Raw genomic sequence first — 19,735 nt, forward strand, 5'->3', positions numbered from 1 at the left:
ATTTAGTTAAAGTTTCTTTTGGACTTAAAATCCCAAGACCAGGATGCATTTCTGGTTTAGGATGTGTTGATATATTGCTTTGTGTGAAGCTTTTTATTTGTTTCCAGATTTAATTATATAATTCAAACTTCCAAAATTCTAATGGGATTTGTTTTACTATGACTTTTCTGACATCTGTGTTTATCACTGATACTCCCTTATGCCAAGAAACACAGATGACCCTATTAACTGGGAAGGATGGGGCCTTGCTACTCAATCACCCCCTGAGTAAGGCAGGCAGTCACCCCAGTTGTAAGAGCTGAAGTAGAAAGGAAGAGTGTGACAGAAAGAGATTGCCCTCAGGCGGACTCCTAGCACTGTGGGAAGGTACAGGGGTGCACAGAAGCACAGGAAGGTGCCTTCCTGATGGAAGGCAGAACATAGGCGTAAGGAATTCAAAATGCCAAGTGGGCAGTTGACATCAGGGAATTTCAGATATGAGTAGGAATGCCATTTCTTTTTTCGTTTTCCCGTGTTTTTTTGCCATTGCACATAAACCACAATTTTACTGTTCCTTAAAATCCTGCTGTCAAAGACTGTCTCGTTTCTGTTTTCAATACCTTCTAGAATGTCTTAGGTTAGTTTATGGGGAATATTTTAAGGGGGCTTTTTACCACAGGTTTGTAGGAAAACGAAAGCACATACATTTTGCATAAAAGCAAAACTACATACTCATTAGAATGCCTGCTATTAAAAAAAAGACAGGAAATAACAAGTGTTGGAGAGAATATGGAGAAATTGGAGCTCTAGTGTACTGTTCATAGGAATGTAAAATGGCACAGCTACTTTGGAAAGTTTTATGGTGGTTCCTCGAAAAGTTAGAAATAGAATTACTATATGATCCAGCATTCCCATTTATGGCTGTCTGCCCAAAGAATTAAAAGCAGAGTCTCAAAGAGACTCTGAACATCCATGTTCACAGCAACATTATTCACAATAGGTGAACGATGGAAATTACCTAAGTGTTCTTCAGTGGATAAACGGCTAAACAAAATGTGGTATGTACATACAGTAGAATATTTTTCAGTCTTAAAAAGGAAGGAAATTCTGCAATTTGCTACAACGTGGATGAACCTGCAGGACATGCTAAGTGAAATAAGCTAGTCACAAAAAGACACATACTGCACGATTCCACTTATTTGTGGTATCAAAGTGTAATCAAAATCATAGAGACAAAGTAGAATGATGATTGCCAGAGGCTGGGGGAAGGGGGAGTTGGGATTTGTTTAACGGGTAGAGAGTTTCAGTTTTACAAGATGAAAAGAATTACGGAGATCAGTTGCACAACAGTGTGAATGTACCTATTGCCACTAAACTGCACACTTAAAAATAGTTAAGATGGTAAATTTTATGTACATTTTACTGTAGTTTTTTGTAAAGGGAAATTTGAATTTATATTTGGATGTGCAGAATGTAAGGTTATAAAAACCTCTGTAATGAGGTTGAAGTTACTAATCTGGTCGATATTCAGGTATTAGGTGCTGAGGACAGAACCATGAGAAAAGCAGATAAGATCCTCAAGAAGCTTACAGTTTAGTGTGGGAGACAGATACCAACTGAACAAGTAAAAAAGTGTGCTTGAGTGTTACACACACACCAGGGAGACAGACCCCTGACAGAGTAGGTTGAAAGGCTATACTGAAAAAGCTTCTCTAAGAAAATGACATTTAAATAGAGACCTGAAGGATGAGTAAGCAGTGGCTGGGAAAAAGCAGGGAACAAACAGAAAGGGAAGTGAGACTTGAGGGAGTAGCATTTTGCAAATGCTCCAAAGCTGGGAAAGAAAGGGTATCCTTTGGGAGATGAAAGAAGGCCCTGAGGGCTGTGATGTGTGAAAAGTGGTGGGAGGTGACAGTGGCACATATCAGATTATGTAAGGCATTGTAGGCCATGTTAAGGGGTTTGAATATTATCTTATGCAAAGATGACAGACATTGATGAGTTTTAAACCAAAAAGTATGTTGGTGGAATGGAGTGGAAGTAAGGAGAAAAACTATGTATCTTTTCCTACAATGTGGCTTTTAAATATGAATTACCTACTCAATCTGGTGCTTGAATGTCCAAGGGAAAAATGGTTCATTTGTATTTATTCAGATGATATATTGATTTTCAATGTGGCCTGTTGATGTGGTGACATGTACTTAACAAATTTAAGGGGAATATCAAGGGTAATTGAACAGAGGTGATTTTCACCTTTATACTCTAACTTGGTAGTTGAAACCCTAGAAATGGATGGATTTGCCCAGGGAGAGTGTAGAGAGAGAAGGCGGCCTTCAGTGGAATCTTTAGAACCTCTACTGTTCAGTGGGAGGTACGTGGAGGCGGGGCAGAGACGACTAAGGGAAAGTAGTCCAGAATTGGGGAAAAACCAGGACAGAACATTTATCAGGTCCAACAGAACAAGTTCTGAAAGCGTTAATTGGGTTTACCTGTCTGGTCATTGACTTTAGTTAGAACAGATTTAGTAGCATAATAGTGGTAGGATTAGATTAGATTAGTATGAGTCTAAGAATGAGTGGGAAATGAAGAAATGGAATACAGATAAATCTTTGAGCAAGCTTAGCTGTGAAGGGAATGAGAAGGAATGGGAGATAGGTTTGAGGTTGTCAAAATTGGGGTTGGGTTTTTTGTTGTTGTTGTTGTTTGTTTTGTTTTGTTTAGAGAGAGCAAGCACAAGCAGGGGCAGAGAGAGAGAATCCCAAGCAGGCTCCACACCCAGCATGGTTCCTGACACAGGGCTTGATTCCACGACCCTGCAATCATGACCTGAGCCAAAATCAAGAGTCGGACACTTAACTGACTGAGCCACCCAGGTGTCCCTGTCTTTACCTACATTTAGATACTTGAGATAATTTAAGGCATATCCTTTTTTTTTTTTTTTTAAGGTTTCATCACTTTTCTTATATATTCTCTCAGCTCAACTTTAGCAGAGTCTTGAAGAATGGGGAGAAAGGATAGTGGGAAACAGTAGCAAAAATAAAAGCAGAGAGAGGTTGGTAAGTCCTGGGGACTTATTTTTCTAATTTGTAATTATCTGAATTCTTAATATGTAGCAGGTTATACACGCTCATTTTAGTATCTTTAAATTTGGGAAATGTCTGTTGAGGTGGTTCACACTAAATTCTAAAGTTCAAAATAGGAGGTTTTTAAAAAGTTTGGGATGTTATAGAAATGACATAGGATTCTACAGTGAGAATGGTTTTTAATCCTGGCTTTAAATGAGCACATCATGATTTTTTAGCAACTATGTGTATCCTGTATATTGTTATTTTTTGATTGGGTGATTCTTCAGATCAGAACTGACTCGGCTGGGGCTATATACTTAATCTAGAGTGGCTTTGCTCACATGGCTGAGGGGCTCTCTGTGTGGCTGTCATACCTTAGTGGTGGCTGGAGGGATCCCAAGCAGCAAGAGAGGTTAAGCTCCCGTGTACCTATACTTGGTAGGCCTGTGCTTGTGTTTTGTTGTTATGTCATTGGCCAAAGCAAATCACTTGGCCAATTCCATATTTAAAGGATAGAGAAGAGGCAGAGTCATATTTCACACTGAGAAGTCTGAACAGTTTAGTACCTATTACTTCAGTGGTTTACTGTAAGAAGTAGAAGAGGTTAGCTACCTGGATATCTAACAGAAAAGGCTCCCTGGCGGTGAGAACAGGCAGTGCATAGACCTGGAGTGGAAGAATGCTTGATATGTTCCTGGGATAGCAAGGAGAGGTCAGTATGATGAGAAGAGAGCAAGCAAGCAGGAAGTAGTAAGAGATACAATCATAGAGGTTGGGGCCAGAGTAGGATCTTATTCTTGAAGTTGTTATGAAGACTTCTATTTTTGTGTGTGAAAAGAAGAACTACAGGAGGGTTTTGAAGCAGGAGAGTGATATAACCTGACTTGTCTTTTTAAATAGGTTACTTCTGGCTGCTGCTTTGAGAGTATGTTGTAGGGAAAGAAGAATAGAAGCAGGAAGACTCTGAAGTGATGCAGATGAGAGCGGAAGGTGGTTTGCAGCGTGAGAGTAGCAATGAAGTTGAATGATTTTCGGATTTTATATATGTTTTGAAGATTGAACCAACAGGATTTTTTCGACAGGTTGGATATGACTAGAGGACTGAAAGAAGAGTCAGTGGCCAAGGTTTTTGTTGTGAGCAGCTAGAAGTGTTGAATCTCTACCAAGACAACTGGAGACAACTGGGTAGAGTAGGTTTTGGAGGGAAGATCAGGAATTCAGATTTGGATGAGGTAAGTTTGAAAAGTCTATTAGACATTTGAATGGAGTTGTCAAGTTGGATAGAAGAATCTGGAGTTCAAGAGCAAGACCTGGAGATAGAAATTTGAGAACATTGAAATACTGAGAGCGTTGTGTGAGTCCAAGAAATATTTTCTGAAATGATCGTAGATCTAAAATACTTTTAAGTTTTAAAGTTTTCATTTGTACCAGTGATATGGTTTCAAGTAGGGAAGAAGAGCAGCAGAGCAGTTTAGCTACAGCTAAAGTGTATCCTTTGTGATGGTAGTAAAATAAGAGTTTAAAGAAGTCACTAATTGTTCCATGTGTACAGTATTGTGAAATATAAAGCCTGTAGGCTAAGTATCTCATTTGAATATTCCTTTTTACTGAAACAATTACCAGTTTGTTTCTAATTATTTAGAATTAGCTTATTGACAGAAGGTTGTGTAAGTAAAAGCCTGAGAGGGACAGAAGACCAAAAGTTGAGGGAAAGGGCCCTATTTGGATAATCAGTTCTACTCTATTGGGAGTTTTTCTTTTTTCTCTCCTTCTCTCTCCATGCCTCTCTCTCTGTTTAATTGTATTCATTGTCTATTAACACAATGAGATGTTCAGGTGTGAGCATGGGGACTAACCCAGAAACTGTGATTTCTTAATGAATATAAAGTTTACTGTTCTTGCCTTGATCCCCAAATAGGGCTGCCAGACCCAGCCTTAACCAACCTATTCAGAGATATCAGTCCATTCAGGAAAGTGAGGAAAAGGCCTTGCTTTTTGTGTAATTTAGACTTCTACAGAAATGACCTGAGAATGGTTTGTTTTGTGTGGAAGAGAAAAAACAGATTTATCATTGAGCCAATATTTAGTTGACTTCCAAATGTTTTCATTCAGCAAATATTTATTACAGAACTATTGTGGGTCAGGAATGCTATCAGGCTAAAATATGTGACCAGTGAGACATGTAAACAAGTGATTTAAAAACAACAACAACAACGATATGTTCTTCACCAGTTATTCCAGCAGAGTAGTCAGGAAGAGTTATGAAGGAAATCAGTTCATCTTTAAGTCCCAAAACCTGTCAGAGTGCTTTGTACAACAGTACGTAAATGTTTATGTGAATACCTAAACAATGTGATGCATGCATCTATCAGACAATTTTTAAAATACAGAGTGAGGCTCAAAGGGACCAATTCTTTCTTGTAGTGATGGAGAGAGGGGCTTTGCAGGAGATTTACTTGGTGGGGAAGGCCAGCAAATATGGAGGTAGAAAGCATGACATGCTCTGAATTAAGCTCAGCAAAGCTGGATTGTGGGTGTTTGTTGGGAGGTGGAAAGGCCACAAGTGAGGCTACAATAAGGTAGACCAAAGTCAAGATGCAAAAATATCTTATATTAGAATTTATTCTGTGGGCACTAGTAGGCTATTGAAAGTTTTGTTTTTTTAATAGGAATATTAAGAGGTAGGATTTATGAGAAATTCCTTTTTTAAAAAGGATCATTCTTGAATTGGGAAATCAAATGTTGATACAATTTTTAAAGGTATAAACATATATACTGGAAGTGAGTATAGCTAATAAGTTATATCATTTATGGTACAATCTGTTTTATCCCTTTCAGATAACATATATTATCTTAATGTAGGTACAAACTAGGTTAGGTAGTTAAACTTACACTGAGGGAATGAAAATATGCAGGATGGCATTGGTTGGTTTCTGGAAGAGAAATAACCTATTTTTGCTTCATGAAATTATTGCAAACCTTACTTTTTCTGGTATTTAATCTTTTTAAACCTATTTTGAAGTGATTTTAGGCTTACAGAAGAATTGCATAAATAGTACAGAGCTTCTCTATGTTCTTCATCCAGCTTCTACTAATGTTAATGTCATACACAGTCACATTACAGCTATCAAAACTAAGAAATCAAGGGGCGCCTGAGTGGCTCAGATGGTTGAGCATCCAACTCTTGATTTCGGCTAAGGTCATGATCTTATGGTTGAGAGATCCAGCTAGGAGTCAGAATACTTGCTGAGTGTGGAGCCTGCTTAAGATTCTGTCTCTCCCCTTCTCCATCTGCCCCTCCCCCATGTTTGCTCTCAAAACAAAACAAAACCCAGAAACTTAAGAAACTAAGATTGGTAGAATACTATAAACCTTACTAGGATTTTTCGTAGTTTTTCTACTGATGTCTTTTTTCTGTTCCAGGATGTGTTGCACTTAGTTGTCTTTGTTTTTTTGAGAGAGGGGGTGCAAGTGAGCGAGGGGTGTGGGGAGAAAGGGGAGAAGCGGGGCTCACGCGAAGCAGGGCTCAAGCTCACCCTATGTGGTACTTGAACTCACTGTGAGATCATGACCTGAGCCGAAGTCAGATGCTTAATGACTGAGCCACCCAGCTGCCCTGCATTTAATTGTTGTGTCTTCTTAATTCTCTCAAATCTCTGATGGTTTCTTGTCTTTTTTTTTTTTTGACTCTGACATTTTCAGACTATCAGGCAGATATTTTGTAGAATGTCCCTCAGTTTGACTTTGTCTTTTGTCTTCTATTCTCTCATGGTCAGGGACTGGAGTAATGACTTTTTGGACTTTGGGGTTTTAAACAAATTGTTTAATTTTACTTTTTTTTATATTTATTTTTATTTATTTTTGAGAGAGAGAGTGAGAGCGTGCACAAGCAGAAGGGCAGAGAGAGAGAGAGAGGGAGGGAAACACAGAATCTGAAGTAGGCTCCAGGCTGTGAGCTCTCAGCACAGAGCCTGATGCAGGGCTCAAACCCCTGAACGTGTGAGATCATGACCTGAGGCAAAGTCAGAGGCTTAACTGAATGAGCCACCCAGGTGACCCAATTGTTTCATTTTTAAAATTATAGAGTAAAATTGGCCTTTAAAAATTATTTTTTGGGAGCAACATATATCGGGTCTTGTTTTTTTTTTTTTTTAAGTTTATTTTGATAGAGTGAGTGTGGGGGAGGGGCAGAGAGAGAGAATCTCAAGCAGGCTCTGTGCTCACAGCACCCTGATATGGGGCTCAAACTCATGAGCCGTGAGTTCGTGACCTGAGCTGAAATCTAGTTAGACACTTAACCTACTGAGCCACCCAGGTGCCCCCCCACCTTTTTTTTTTTTTAAATCAGGATGTAGAACAATTCCATCCCCCCTCAAAACTCCCTCATGCTCTCTCATTATAGTCACATCCTACCCCTGATCAATGCCCCTGCAACCACTGATAAGTTCTCCAACATTATACTTTGATATTTCAGAGAATGTCATATATTTGGAATCCTAGAGTATGTAACCTTTTGACAATGGCTTCTTTGACTCCTCATAATGTTTTTGAGAGTCATCCAAGTTGTGTTTATCAATAGTTCATTCCGTTTTATTGCTGATTATAAATGTACTTCTAGTATGTTATCTCCTCTCCTCCTGTTTTTTGATAAATAATTGAGAACACATCATGTGTCCTCCTGGTATTATAATAAGCAATTTAAGTGAGTTTTTTGGTGAAATAGGGATTAGCATGATCCTTTTTACAGAAGTAAAAACATAGGCACAGAGAGTTTAAATATGACTACAATTAGTTAATAGTGGAGCTGGGACCGAACCCAGGTCACCTACTCTAAAGCCCGTGCTTTGGACTACATGGCTAGTTGCTAATGTCGGTTTTTTCATTTCTTGATTTTGACCAGCAGTACAATTAGAAATTGAAGTTCGTGTTCCTTTAACATATCCTAAAGTTCCCCTTTTTTGTTTATAGTTATTTTTATTAAAGAGCAAAAATGATAGAATGTAATTTTTTTTCACATTGGTGGGTTATAATATTTAGGGCTAAGCATTCTGTGATTTAGTCCTAAGCAGAAAGTCATGCCAAGTAAGTCATCAGTCCACAAGCAATTATGAATTAACTTTGAGTTCATCTGTTTATGGGAATTAAAGCCGTAATACTAAGCTTTTTCTTAATCTCTTTGTAAACAGGATCTTTAATTTGTGTTAGATAATAAATATTATATAAAAATAGAGTCTAAATAGTGTAAATCAGGCTATTTTAAAATAAGTTTGCTTTTTTTTTTTAATGTTTATTTTAGTTTTGAGACAGAGACAGAGAATGAGTGGGGGAGGGGCAGAGAGAGAGGGAGACACAGAATCCCAAGCAGGCTCCAGGCTCTGAGCTGTCAGCACAGAGCCCGACACAGGGCTCGAGGCCACAAACAGTGAGATCATGATCTGAACTGAAGTTGGACGCTCAACCGACTGAGCCACCCAGGCACCCCAAGAGGTTTGCTTTCTACCATAATCTTAAACTTTACTAATGGCAAAAGGTGTCTTTTTCTTTTCTCTTTTTAAAGAGCATGGAGGTTTGGGGTATTAGCGATAAGTTTTTTGAACTTGTGCTAAAAGCCCATTTGCTTAAATATTCTCCTGCCATAGGATTAAAAAAAAAAAAAAAAGTTTCCAAAATATTGGTATCGGGTTTCTTGTGTTTTTAAAAATATCTTATTAGTGAACTGACATAAATGTAATTGAATTTTGGGGGTAATTATAAAAATTTCCAGTTACTCTGAGTATCTGGTAATTTTATGTATTCAGTTAAGTAAAAGTTTGATGAGGAGACTTCTTTATTTTTTTAAATTTATTTATTTATATTTGAGAGAGCAGCAGAGGGGCAGAGAGAGGGAGAGAGAGAATCTTAAGCAGACTGTGTGCCAGCGCAGAGCTTGGTGTTGGGCTCCATCCCACGAACGGTGAGATCCTCACCTGAGACAAAATCAAGAGCTGGATGCTCAACCGACTGAGCCACCCGGGCAATCCAGGAGACTTATTTCTTAAATGTAGCCTGGTTGTGATTTTTGTTCTCCACTCTTCAAACTTCTGTCCACAGTCACAGTCGGTCGTACAAGCTGCAGGGTATGGTTCCTGCTCTTGAATGGGTTACCAGTTTATCGATGTATAGATAGACTTGTACAAAATTAACTGCAATACAAAATGGAATGTTCTTGGCAATAGAAATGGCACTGCCTTTCTTAAAGAAGCTCTCCCTTCCCCTCTCAAATCTGTTCTTGACTCATTCACAAGTTTCTCACCTTTCAATCTCTGTTAAATTCCCTGTAATCTGATGTTTTACTTATCTTTTTTTTTTTTTTTTTCCTATCATAGCATGAAAACAAAGTTAACAGTGATGTGGGGCGCCTGGGTGGCTCAGTTAGCTAAGCATCTTGACTTCAGCTCAGGTCATGATCTCACAACTCATGGGTTTGAGCCCCGCATCAAGCTCTCTGCTGTCAGTGCAGAACCTGCTTCGATTCCTGTCTCCCTCTCTCTCTGCCCTTCCCCAGCTCATGCTTTCTCTGTCTTAAAAAATAAATTAAAACATCAGAAAAAAAAAAATTAACAGTGACGTTCATGTTGCTAAATTCAACTGCCATTTTTTTCTCAGACATCATTTTATTTGATATGTCATCAGCATTTGGCACAGTTGCTCAATCCCTTCTTTTGGAAACACTTTTACTCAAATTCCAGGGTAATACCATATTTGCTGTGTTTTCATGCGATATTTTTGGATACTCCTTCTCAGCCTTCTCTGCTAACTTTACCTCCTCTCCTCTACCTCTCAATATTGGAGTGTCCCAGAGGTCTGTCGTCCTTACCTTTTCTACCTGTAGCTTTATTTTTGTATATATGTTAATGACTACAATTTCTATACCAGCCCATATCCCTTCCCTTGGCCTTAGGACTATGTCTGCAACTCCAAGGCAATCTGTCCAATTTGACATGTCCACTTGGAGAGCTGATGAACATCTCAAACTTAATGAGTTTAAAACTGAGCTCCTGATGTTTCCATACCCCAAACCGTCATCATCTGTAGTCTTTCCTGGCTCAGTATGGGCAACAGCAGTCTTTCAGTTGCCAGAAATGGAGTTTTGAAGCCTTTCTTTCCCCACCAACTACTTCCGTCCATTCAGAAATTTCATTGGGTATTCCTCAAAAACATCCATGATTGAGTCAGATCTTCCTCTTATGCTGCCTCCTTTGTTTTAGTCATTATCCTCTTTGGATTATTGCATTAGCTTCTCCTCGCTTCCTTCCTTGCCCCTTTGCAGTGTGTTTTCATCACAGCGGTCAAATCTTATGACTCATATGCTGAAAACTCTCCAACTATTAAGTCTCTAAACAGTGAGGCTCTCCACTAGTTCCTAGTACTCTTCTCCTCCTCTTACTCTTCTTATTTTCTCTACTTGACCCACACTGGCCTTGCTTTCCTTAAATGTATCAGTTAAGCTCCCTGTTAGAGTCTTTGCACAGGCTTTCTCTGTCTAGAATGTTCTTTCTTAGATATGTCTACATGGCTAGAGGTCTTTATGCAAAGGTGACATGGCAAAAGTAAATCCTCCCTAGCTAGTCTAAAATGTTCTATTCTTCTCTTTGCTATTATGTTTTTTTCCTTCTTTGTCCTTATCACTAGCATATGTGTATTTTATCTTTTATTTATAATTGACATGCTCTGTATTTAGTCCATAATGTTTGTCCCTTACTAGAATATAAGTGCCATGTGGGGAGGGATCATTTACCAACAGTGTGTCTCCTTTGTTCACTGTGTAGCAAGGGCCTGGAAGAGTGCCTGGCACATAGTAGATGCTCAGTAAATGTTAAATGAGTGGATACCTAGGAGTACCTCAGATCAGTCATGAACTTGACATTGGGCAAGTCAGTAATCTTCTTTCCCGATTTTTATTTTTTTAATTAAAAAAATTTTAATGTTTATTTTTGAGAGATGGAGAGACAGAGTACAAGTGGGGGAGAGGCAGAGAGAGAGGGAGACACAAAATCTGAAGCAGACTCCAAGCTGTCAGCACAGAGCCTGACACGGGGCTTGGACACACAAACCACAAGATCATCACCTGAGCCAAAGTCAGGCTTAACCAACTGAGCCACCCAGGCACCCCTCCTTTCCCTATTTTTAAAATGAGTTTGGGTAGGATTGGTATTTTTAGACTTTCTGAAAACAACAAAGACTTAAATGTATGTAGTATCTCAGTTCCTTGAAGATTTTTGTAAGAATTCAACTGTGTAACAAAAGTTTGAAAACCATGGTAGGTAGTCTAGGTTATTTTATTTCGGGGGAATCAAAGTTTGTTAGTTTCTTTTTTTTTCAGTCATGAGTTGATAATCACATCAATTCACATAGTGTTTTTTAAAGGAAGATTCTGTGATAGCAGAGTGAAACGTGAATTGGAAATAGGTAGTTGGTGGTAGGAAAAGGGACAGTTAGGATGTTGTTGTGATATTATTTTTCCTACAGTATGATGCAGTAGCAAAGGAGGATCTTAAGTTTCCCTCTAAACTCAATGTAAAAAATAGAGGATTTCCTCTCCACAACATTTAGAAATTATTGAATAGTAAGGGAACAAGCATCTTTTTGAGTGACTGCTGTGTGAAGACCACTAACTACATTAGATTGTAAGGCTGCAGAGCAGTAGAGCAGAGGTGCTCAGAAGCATGGCTTCTACCCACATTATTCAGTCTGTTTCCAACAGTAGGCATGAAACTCCTTTAGGTAATTCACAGGTACATCCCTGGTTACAATCCACTGAAGTAAAGGACACATTGTCTTTAACATTGAATTTAAAATTTAATCAAAAGAGATTAAAAGATATATCACATCATGTATAAAAGATACATCTATATGAAATTTGAGATTGCAGTCAGAATATTACCTGGGAGCATCATAAAAAATATAATTGTACAATTAATTCTTGGGTTGTTTTTGACAAGAAGGGAAAGAACAACATCCAAAATAGTACCTACAATGGAATCTTATAACACAGGTAGGTACATGAATTTTGCAGTATCAAATTATGGACCAAATCATGTCTTTAAAAAATATTTGCGCAGTAAAATCCTGATATGCTATAATTTTCCTTTAATGAACTGTTTTAGAAAAGTTATTTATTCATGTCTCTGAGTTTCTGCTGTGTGTTGGGCCCTGTCTTAATGATAGGAATACATTAGTAAACAAAACCAGCCAAAGCCTGGTCCCCTCTTAAAAAAAATTTTTTTTAATGTTTATTTTTCAGAGACAGAGACAGAGTATAAGTAGAGGAGGAGCAGAGAAAGAGGGAGACACAGAATCCGAAGCAGGCTCCAGGCTCTGAGCTATAAGCACAGAGCCTGACAGTGGGCTTGAACTCACTAACTGTGAGATCATGACCTGAGCTGAAGTCAGCCTTCGATCCACTGAGCCACCCAGGCACTGCGATGGCCCCTTTTGACTTTGGTGTGCCTTTTAAAACACACAGACGCTTGTCCAGGAGAATGTTCCTTATGGATGTGTCCTACTTAATAATGGGTGCAGAAACAGGAAAGGAGGACTTGTTTTAACCCACTAGTGATAGATGACAGAGAATTAACAATGTTTGACATTTAAGGTCACATTTGGAAATGCTGCATGTTGTTCAGAACCTGGGATTATACTTTGAGAATCCTTTCCCACTGAAATATTTAGAACACTGAATCCCAGTCTTAAAAAAAAATTTTTTTTTAATATTTAAATAGTGGAGACAGGTGCCTGGGTTGCTCAGTTAAGCATCTGACTTTGGCTCAAGTCATGATCTCACAGTTTGTGAATTTGAGCCCTGCCTCAGGCTCTGCACTGACAGTTTGGAGCCTACCTGGGATTCATTCTCTCTCTCTCTCTCTCTCTCTCTCTCTCTCTCTGTCTCTGCGCCCCTCCCCACTTGTGCTCTCTCTCACTCGCAAAATAAATAAAAAAATAAGTAGTAGAGAATAGTGATTTTGGTCATTTATCATTTTAATGATTTGATCTTTGCATGCTTCTTCCATCTCTCCTGTTGGCTCCTGAATGAGGGGACAGATTCAGAGCAAGCCTTTTTTTTTTTTTTTTTCAACGTTTATTTATTTTTGGGACAGAGAGAGACAGAGCATGAACGGGGGAGGGGCAGAGAGAGAGGGAGACACAGAATCGGAAACAGGCTCCAGGCTCTGAGCCATCAGCCCAGAGCCTGACGCGGGGCTCGAACTCCCGGACCGCGAGATCGTGACCTGGCTGAAGTCGGACGCTTAACCGACTGCGCCACCCAGGCGTCCCAAGAAGCCTTTTTTTTTAAAAAAAAAAAAGGTATTCTAGATATGAGCATGAGACTGTTTAATATTTTCAGATACTGGGATTTTTCACATTTGAGTTCAAAGAGAAGCAGTAACAATGAAAGGAAAGAAGAGAGTCCTTGCTTGCATTGTAAATTCTTTTTATAAGTTGTATTTTAAAGAAAGAAATTTACAGTGTTCTAACTTTAGCTGCATTCAATTCATTTAATTGACCTAATCTTGCTAAACTAATAGTTCAAATATAAATGCTGAAAATTCCTCCAAGTAGCCATGACAGCTTTATATTAAGGTATATACTGACTTGATAGAGATCTAATTATAGAAATAGACATCAACTGTATGTACAAGTATAATATATTTGCATCACAAGCCTAAGATGCCACATTTTATTTATATAAAAGTTTAAAGACTTAACCTTTCTCATCCTGAACTATTTGATACTGATTGCTTCTACTAAGAAGCATAATAATAAGTTAATGTTTATAAAGTGTTTACTTAGTGCTCAGTTCAATATTAATAACTGTATTACACATGAACTAGTTTCTTTTTGAAGTCAGGTTTATTGAGCTATTTTTTATGTACAGTGCAATTTGCCCTATTTAATTGTACAGTTCTATGATTTTTGACAACATATATAGGTCATAGAACCAATACCACAATCCCTATACAGAATGCTTCCATCACTCCAAACGGTTTCCTTGTTCCCCTTTGTAGTCAGTCTCCCCCCCTCATTCCTAACCCCTGGCAGCCACTGATAGGAATTCTGCCCTTTTTGTTTTGCCTTTTCCAGAACATCGTGTAAGTGGAGTCATATAGTATATATTTTGAGTTTGGCTTATTTCACTCCCTAATGCTTTTAGATTTATCCATGTGGTAGCTATATTTCGAAAGTTACTGCTAATAATATCCCATTGTATGGATGTACCACAATGTGTTTAACTGTTCTCCAGTTGATGGACATTTGGGTTTCCAGGATTTGGTAATTCTGAATAAAATTTCTATAAATATTTAAGTAGAAGTTTTTGTTGTTATTTTAAATGTTCATTTATTTTTGAGAGAGGGAGAGAGTCTAATGTGGGGCTCAATCCCACCAACTGTGATATCATGACCCGAGCTGAAATCAAGAGTCAGATGCTTAACTGATTGAGCCACTGAGGCACCCCAGTAGAAGGTTTTGTTTTTGTTTTTAATAGACATATATTTTCCTTTCTCTTAGGCATATATTTAGGATTGAGTCTGCTGGATTGTATAATAAGTATATGTTTACAAGAAACTGCTAAATGGTTTTCCAAGTAGGCTGTACCATTTTGCATTCCCAACTTTGCATGTGAAAGTTGAAGTTGCTGTACATCCTCCCTAGCACTTGGTATTTTCAGGTTTTTTTTTTTTTTTTTTTTTTTAAGTTATTCTGTTGATGTGCACGGGTACTGTGGCTTTAATTTGCATTTTCCTGTTGAGTAAGGATGTTGAGATTTTTTGCTGTCTTTCTCTGCCATCTGTATCTCTTTTTGGTGAAATGTCTATTCAGACCTGTTTGACAATTTTAAAGACTAGTTTGTTTTCTTATTTTTAAGTTGTAAAAATTTTTTATATTAAGCATAGTACATTCATTGGTTTTAATGCTCATTATAGTCCTCTGAGGTAGGTGCTATTAGCCTAAATCACAAACAAAAAAGTTAGGCACAGTACTGTTAAATATTGCCCAGGATCACACAGCAGATAGGTAGCATAGCTGGGATTTGCACCCAAGCAGAGTGACGCTAGAACCTGTGCTGATTTTTTTCTGTGGTGATTGATTTCTTGGGGTTGTGAATATAAACAGGATCTAGTTTCTATAGGTGGTAAAACAGTGCTTATAGGGACACCCTTGAGCAAAGGGGCAATATATTTGTAGCAGCAACTCTGGAATCTTCTCCTTAGGAATAGCTCAGATATTTGTTGCTATTGAAGAAGGGTACTTATTTTCACTTTATGTCTCTTACTTCTACATAACGGTGGTGAAAAGTACTTCTTTTAAATTACTTTCCACATGTCTGCCATTATCAAGTAATGAAGTGCTTTATATAAATGGATGTTCTCAATAGCAGTAGCTTCATACGCCCCACTTTGTCTTTTATAATAATGTTGACTTCAAGGCATTTACTGTTTGGTGATACACTCAAGGAGTGTGTAGAACTTATTGACCTTATATGATGGCTTTAGATGCCAGGACTTTTAAAGTTATATTTATTTGTGATTTTTATAGGTTTTTGTTTTAGTCTTGTCTCACTTTCCACTTTCCACTCTGTCATTTGTTTGTTGTGACATCATCCTTTCACTATTCCCTCTTTCACACCCCTATAACTTCATTTCTAATTAGGTAAAAGATTATCAAATTATTGGGCTTACATGGATATGGTCTAAAATAAATTTCAGCTTTAGGAAACGACTTAGGGGTTTTCCAGTGAACATCTCCTGTGACTGCTCAGAGGGCCTTTTTTCTTGGTTTTGGGGCTCCAAACAGTCATTCTAAATAAATGAGCTCTAACGTAAGATAAATATGATATTTTATGGCAGAAGAAGTGATGTGTTTTTCTTTTTAGCATAATTTTTTATTAATAATTTGTTAAACCATGGGGATTATCTTAGTAAAAAGGTAAACCAAACAGTGTTCAGTAGAATGGAATAAATAGGCACTTAATGGGCAGAAAGTTGGTTCACAACCATTCTGTTCTGTTGCAGTTTGTGAAGTTCCTGTCTAAGTCAGCGACAGCTTGTCCTCTCAGCTGCGCCTCTAGTAAGACAAAATGATTACTTCCAAGTAATTAACTGAAGCAGAAAACTTTGCCAAATCCTATTTACTTTTTGTAAAATATTAAGATGAAGTCTAGTGAGTAGTACTTTGTCATGTAAAGCACTTTTGAGAGTGCTTAATGCTTTCAAGCCATTTTGATCAATTTACGCTCTTAGAATAAATTAATATTCATCCAGGGGACAGGGTAAGTAGTGCACTAACATCTCAGCTGCTTGGGCACCTTGTCAGATGTACGATGACTTGGAGAGCAAAACTTCACTGTCCACATCGTTTGTTGGCACCTTAGGGTCACCATGTATGGTGCAGCAGGGTGCCTGGCACATGGTACGTTTTTATTTGTGGAATATTTTGGTAAAGAAAACGGTGGCTATCAATTGGGAGCATAGAATCATGAACCGTGATTGCATTGGTAATCTGTTTAAAATAGAGTTTTATCAAGCTTGTGATACTATTTAAAATCATTATGCTATATTAGACTTTAGCTCCTTTCTAACCCTGAATTCTTAAAAAAATTTATAAACCAGGTTAATTCACACTTATTTTTCTACTGAACTTTGAATTTTCTAGATTTTATGTTTAGTGGACTTGTAAATCTGCATCTGATACTGCAGTTTGCTGGCTTTTCCAGATTACATAGCAATGTACCCCTTTCATGTAAGGGTTAATGAGTAGCCTGGTTAGACTCACCAGTCCATTGTCACACTAAAAGCCAGAAAATTTGCTGTCTCCCTTCCATTCCCTCCCACATTTTTTTTTCTTTTCATAGTTTTATTTACTTGATATATTAATATAATTTTTAAAAGTTGGGATTTTATTTTGTAAAACAGCATACGGTTTTAATTTTGTTTCTGTGTAGATCCTGAGTTCTATTTTATTGTTAATGTTAAATTATGGTAATTAACATGAGCTGAATAATGGTTTAATCAAGGTAGATCTTGCTCCTTGGCTCTCTGTCTCTCCTTTTTCTGTACTTCTCCTCTGTTTTTACCTGTAGATTTGCATGTTTGACCTAGCAGAATAATTGGGTCCACAGCAACATGGGCGTGCCTCCCTTAGAAACACTTAGTTTCATGTATGACTCATAGGCTGAAGCACAGACACCACTTCCCCAATCTACAGGAGCCATTTTAACAGCATAAAACTTGCCGGATTGCTTTTTATTTTCAAGCCCAAAGGACAAAAAGAGAACGAGAATATTTGAAGGTAACTTGTTATGAGTTTGTGTGTTTGCTTCTGTCTGTTTCCTGAGCTGATAAACGGAGGGTGGTTCTTACCTGTCGAAGAACATGGCTGAATGTGTTCTTTAACTCTCTGAAAAAAATGTGTGTAGTCAGTCACATGCCTGATTGCACTTAACTGCTAGGGGGAAACAAAGCATTCAAATTCTGGAAAGTTTTAGATCTTCTTAGAAAAGCATTTTTTTTATATTTTACATAATTTGTTTTCTTTGTTTGCCCCCTGTATGACTTGAGAATAAAGGAGATTTTTCTTTTTCATACTACAAAACAAACCAGTCAAGTTTTCATTAAAAAAAAAATCCAGTTGTATTTGGGGGATAGCTAGAAAGTTACAATTAAGTAAATTCATGTACTATGCGTGTGTGATACGGATGTTAAGAAAAAAATTCTGAGGCAGTGGTAGTGTTTTGGCATTTTGGTTAAAGGGAGGTTTGGAGACAACTCGGTCATAGGTATTGCTCATTGACTGTTCTTTCCTCTTTTTTCTTAAATTAATGAAATTATAACATTAATTTTTGAAAACTAAATAGAAGTTTAAGGAAAATGAAGCCATTTAGATAGATAATAAGTAAAAGTGATTATTAAATAAAGAGGAAGAAAGAGTAGACCAGTTCATTTAGTATCAGAAAAAAATAATAAAGTTTTATAATTCACACTGGAAACTTATTCTGAGAAACAACCTTGGATGCATGGCTGGCTTCTGAGGAAGCATGTAGTATTTCAATTTGTGTGTAAAGAAAAAGTAAAGAATATTGGCCTTCCCTCTATACTGTTGTTGTTAAAATTTGCTTGTTTTGAAGAAAAAAAGTAATACCTTTTGTGTGAAAGAAAAGATTGCTTAGTCTTTTCCTGGAATATTTATCATCATTGAAATTACGAAATTTTGGCTAGTGTATATTCTGGTGTGCCTTCAAGTTCTAGGTCCTCTGAGAAGCTGAGTGAAGTAGTATTTTACTTACGAAAGTTATTTATGAAATTAAAACTTGAATGCAAGTAAAATTTGAATATGCAGGGATTATGAGTAAAATATTTGGAAATAAAACTTAAGTCATATATTATTGACTATAATGATGTTTAGCTAGTTCTTTGGAAATTTGCTGTTACTGACTTTCTAAGTGCTTAAAGGCCTATCCGCTGAAAGGGAAGATAGAAAGGCAGTTAGTTACTACTTCATACTCTTGGAAAGGATTTTTATATTAACAGGTCTCAGTTTTGTGGTTTTGCAGGAAAGACATAGCAGACATTTTACCAATTCAGCTCTGAGGCATTTGCTATCATCTTTGTTTGCATCTTGCTGGTTTAGTCAGCCTTTGAGTAAGTAGAGCCTGTATTTACTTCTAGTCTGGTCTGTGTGAAAAATCTAAGGAAACTTTTGGCTTTTTTTTTCCTTTTCTTTTAAGTTTTTAAAAGCCAGTGACCCATGAGAGAAAAATCTAGGGACAAACAACTAAATAAGATTTTATTTATTAAAGGGAAGTAGAAAGATTTAGTTTCTTAAAATTAAGCAGCTGGTATAAATAAAATAGATACTGATCATATATTTCAGTTTCTTATTATGTGAAGAAGACTGAAGTGGGGCTTCAAGGACAAGGGAAGGAAAAAAAAACATGGAAGCAAGGGAAGGCCAGAAAGACTTACTTAGCAGTCTTCTTCCCACTGTTTTCCTTTCATAAGGTTGAATATAAGTGTAGATCGAGTCATCAGAATGAAACTTAGAATTACCCATTTAAAGAACTTAAGCACTGAAAAACACTGAAGATCATTCAGCTGCCTCACTTGTATAGATGAAGAAACAGTGGCCCAAAGAGGTCTTGTGACTTGCTCAAGGTTGTGCAGTGCCTAATGGCAGGGCTTCCAGCCCGGAGCTGCTCATGCTAGTCCACACTAACAAGTGATGCTTTGTTTGAAATGATCTGTGTTCCCTTAAGAGTAAATAAAACCTTAATTAAGTTGCTTGGTGATAAGTTTGGTAATAAGATGTACCAAATGAACTAACCAATGATCTTGAAAATGTGTTCCAACTAGTTTGTTTTTTCATCAGAGAGAAGATGATGCATTTGTTTAATTTCTACAACAGCTTTTTTTTTTTCATTATTAGCATTTTTTCATAGTTGAAGCATTGTTTGTGTCATTGCTTATTTAAGATGAATCCAGGGGGATGGAATTATGAGGAGTTGGGAATTTACTTTGAACTTCAGAGCCAGACAGGTTTATTTCTGCTTTAGTTTTATCTCTTGTTCTTTTAGGAGGGCAAATACTGTTTAATATGATGCCTTTGTTATATTAAAGTGTATGTGTGTGTAAAACCCTGCATATAAGTTTACAAAG

At 37.4% G+C, this 19,735-nt stretch overlaps 1 protein-coding gene across 5 annotated transcripts in view; it reads left to right on the forward strand.

Annotated features, from left to right (window-relative positions):
* ELF1 (E74 like ETS transcription factor 1) overlaps window positions 1-19,735 on the forward strand; it is a 111,141-nt gene that overhangs the window by 8,450 nt on the left and 82,956 nt on the right. For 2 of the 5 annotated variants that reach the window (XM_019827475.3, XM_019827479.3), the window contains exon 1: window positions 17,047-17,372. The exons of 1 other annotated variant lie outside the window; for it this stretch is intronic. The gene's annotated coding sequence lies outside the window, so the exon portion shown is untranslated. Of the gene's footprint in view, window positions 1-17,043; window positions 17,373-19,735 lie in introns of those variants that run through there. 2 more of the 5 variants (XM_045053660.1, XM_003980420.6) reach the window with 2 other exon arrangements.

This window comes from Felis catus, chromosome A1, assembly GCF_018350175.1.
Source record: "Felis catus isolate Fca126 chromosome A1, F.catus_Fca126_mat1.0, whole genome shotgun sequence".
In the NCBI taxonomy this organism is placed as follows: Eukaryota; Metazoa; Chordata; class Mammalia; order Carnivora; family Felidae; genus Felis; species Felis catus.